The sequence below is a fragment of the Alosa sapidissima genome, chromosome 5 (genome assembly GCF_018492685.1).
Source record: "Alosa sapidissima isolate fAloSap1 chromosome 5, fAloSap1.pri, whole genome shotgun sequence".
In the NCBI taxonomy this organism is placed as follows: Eukaryota; Metazoa; Chordata; class Actinopteri; order Clupeiformes; family Clupeidae; genus Alosa; species Alosa sapidissima.
Genome location: NC_055961.1, coordinates 28,663,767 through 28,667,280, shown reverse-complemented (window position 1 = coordinate 28,667,280; position 3,514 = coordinate 28,663,767). Strand labels below are relative to the sequence as shown.

At 39.0% G+C, this 3,514-nt stretch overlaps 1 long non-coding RNA gene across 1 annotated transcript; it reads left to right on the top strand.

Annotated features, from left to right (window-relative positions):
- Window positions 1–1,050: 1,050 nt before the first annotated feature.
- On the top strand, window positions 1,051–2,004 carry LOC121709264. The gene is made up of 2 exons (XR_006031882.1): window positions 1,051–1,199; window positions 1,841–2,004. It is a non-coding gene; the product is annotated as an uncharacterized LOC121709264 (long non-coding RNA).
- The last annotated feature ends 1,510 nt before the right edge of the window (window positions 2,005–3,514 follow it).

Sequence of the window (3,514 nt, the reverse complement as noted above, 5' to 3'; positions counted from 1 at the left end):
TCTTCACCTCCACGTCCTATTCTTCGGCCTCCTCTAATTCTTACTCTTCTCACTCTTCCTGCTATTTTGCCAACTCTCTGGCACACTTTCTCATGTGAAAACTGTTTTAGATAATTAGTTCACTTTGCAATCAGCCTAAGCACTATAAATAAGCCACAGGTAATGTACAGTGGGTACAATGGAGGGAGCAGGAAGAGTGAATAGAGAAAGAAATAGCCCTTTTACAGACAAAAGAAACAGTCCACATGTGGGATATTGTCATATCAGGCCTGGATACATCATTCCAGAATATATGTTTCCTGGTGCCTTGGACTAGGACATTGAGACGGAATTTTTAGAGTGATGACCTGATGTAGACTGATTTGTTTTGTCTCAGTGAAATGGCTATTTTGTGTTTTGACTTGGAAAAACACACTTGTGTTTGTTTGGATGTGTGTAAATACAGTAAACACCAATACTTGAAGTTTGGATCCCTATATGTTTACAGAACTATGACAAAAGTATGACCTCAAACTGACATAGTCTACCTTGTGCACAGAGAAAGCAAAAGCCAGGTGATTTTTATTCACACCATCAGTGTGTAGTTGGTACATTGTGTGCTTACTATTGTGATGGCTTGTGTTTACTGTTTGATACGAAAACATAATTTTTACAAAGGTGTGAAGAGTTAAGCAAGGTGTGTTAGCTTTTGCAAGAGAACTACAATGTTTTGCTGATTGGGTGAAAGGTTTTCCTATTTGTGTGTAGAGTTTTGCAAAAAAAAAAGCCATAGTTACAAAAAATGTGCTTACAGTTTTTTACAAGATGTAAATGTGCTTACAGTTTTTTGTGTGTGGAGTTTTCAAAATAGTGTATTTGTATGTGTATAGATTTGCTAGGAGTGTGTTGATCATTTGGAAATTGAGTGTAAAGCATGAGTTGTGTTTACAGTTCCGAAAAAAGAGTCTTTGTGCTTTTAGTTTTGCGAACTCAGTGAGTGGTATTAATAGTTTTAGAAATTGTGCTATAAGAATCACTGTTGTGTTTAAGCATTCAGAAAAAAACTGTAGGGGAGAGTGGGGTGATTGGTGCCAGTGGGGAAGTTGTGCCACCCCCTATTTCTAGGAAACCATAGAAGAAATTGGTCATGTGACCACACATTTTTGAAGACTCAGCCATTTCAATCATCCTGCAGAGAAGAGAGCCTCATTGCATGAGAGGTAAGCACATTTAAGTTAAAAGAACTGTTTTTTGCCTTTCAAAGTAAAATTTCTATGATCATGTTTTTTTGATTGTTGTGTCAAAACAGTTATAGACAAGTTTGAAACATTTCACACATGTTTTAGTGCTTTGGTAAGCTACATTATAAATCTATACAGCTAGCATGATGTTAGCTCATATCTGATGGATGATGCATTTTTTCCAAAATGGTGGGGTTGGGGTGATTTGTGCCAAAGGCCCTGGGTTAAGTTGTGCCAGTGGCACCTCCACTTATACTCACCCCCACATTTAATTCTTACATTTTATCACTAAAACTATGTGACATTCTTAATTTTAGACCAAAAATAGAAATATACCATCATGCCACAGAGTTATAAGAGGAAGACAGGCAGGGCATACTGTACGGAGAAGGAGCTGGCAGAACATATAAAGGCACTAGGAGTAATGTTCTAACGGTCTAAGTCCCATGAAATGCTGTGAACTTCACACACACACACATTGACCAGGAAGCCTGGGAAGGAGAGGGGGAACATCATCTCTAGGTAGTAGCAGTGGCAGAGTTGACATCTACACAACCACATCCAACCACCTAAATCTGCTGTAAACTTCTCTGATCAACAAAACTTTAATCTCATTTCAGGTATGACTTCCCTCCACACAAGATCTACAACATGGATGAAACTGGTGTGACAATGGAAAATGACCTTTGATGTGCTCATGTGGCGCAATAGGCTTGTAGAAACTTGGCCTTTGATGTTGTAAAATAACTTTAAATAAACCTTAAATGAGTAATTTTGTATTGAATTTGTCTAGCTTTTATAAAGCATTACAGTGTCTGAGATCAAAATATACTGTTTTACTTCAATAATCGATGGCACAATTTACCCCAATGCATTCTCTTCAAAGGCACAACTTACCCCGCACCCCGGAAGTTGTGCCACAAGACCACTTTTTTTCCGAAAACTATATCTCTTAAATACTATATTTCAGATTGAAAGTGATTGTTCCCAGAGATGCACCACATCCTGAAATATATTCATATTGTAGTTGGAAGCATTACTATCATGGCCTCCCTTTAAAGTCGCTTTAAGTAAAAACTGGCACAACTCACCCCACTCTCCCCTAATATTTAATAATAAGTGGAGTTATTGCACTGTTCAATCCCTGTATTGTTCACTTTTGAACATACCAGAACAAAGGTTCCAAGGGAAGATTATATTTGAACGCTTCATCATACATCTGACATAACAGTTCCACACATATCTCAGGAGATGTAAGTCATTGTCATTAGTCATCATGGACTTAAGTGGAACACTCACACCACAACGTCAGGGTTTGTCAGGACAGGCCTCAAAATTGTTTCATAGCACGGCAGCTTGTTTGAGTATGACGCAGGTTGTTAAGGGTGTCATGTTTGAAGGTTGTTATATCTTTGAACACTGACTGACATGATGACTAATGCTATGACATCTACTATGACATGTTTGACATTGTCACAACAAACTCATAATCGCAGGGGGTTCAAGAAAATAATTACTGTTCCTCTCCCTTTAAAAAGTAACAAGTAAAAGCATACACTTTCCTTCAAGATATTTATTTTTTTACCTGGGCAAATCAATCACTGACACTCATTAAACAAAACAGAGCTTACACAAACATGATAAAACTCTAAGACAGCATTTGAATTGGGTTTTAGGCACGCACGCCTGTGCAGTATAATATTTGTACAGCGTCTTAAAATATTTAAATGTGACTCCTGCTTCGCAGAGAGTGTGTGGCTCTCAATCACTTACTGCAGAGGGGGGAGAGAGGAGAGAGACAGACATTTCATTATTCAACAGTAGTTCACATGAAGAATGGCACTTCAGGCCCAGCCAATCCTCCATGGCCACAGGCTCACAGTCTCTCACACACACACACACACAAACACACACACACACACACACACACACACACACACACACACACACACACACACACACACACACACATACTCACATCTAATTCTTAACATCAATGATTCACCATTGTGCAGGGACAGGGCCGTCCATGTCATGGAGTTGCACATCGACCGTCATTGAGTCTCTACAGAGACAGTGAAGAAAAAGTAAACCTGCGTCAAGATGTTCTGATGGCATGTTCTAATGATAGGGAGTGTGTTGTGATTGACAACTGATGAGCAGGAAAGCAGCCCTGCCCACTGCAAATTGTTAATACACACCAAATTACAACAGCCAGAGGCAATAAAGCTCTCTTGTAATATGGTGGTGTAAAAACCTTGATTATGTATTACAACCCATGAGAGAGGCAAAGC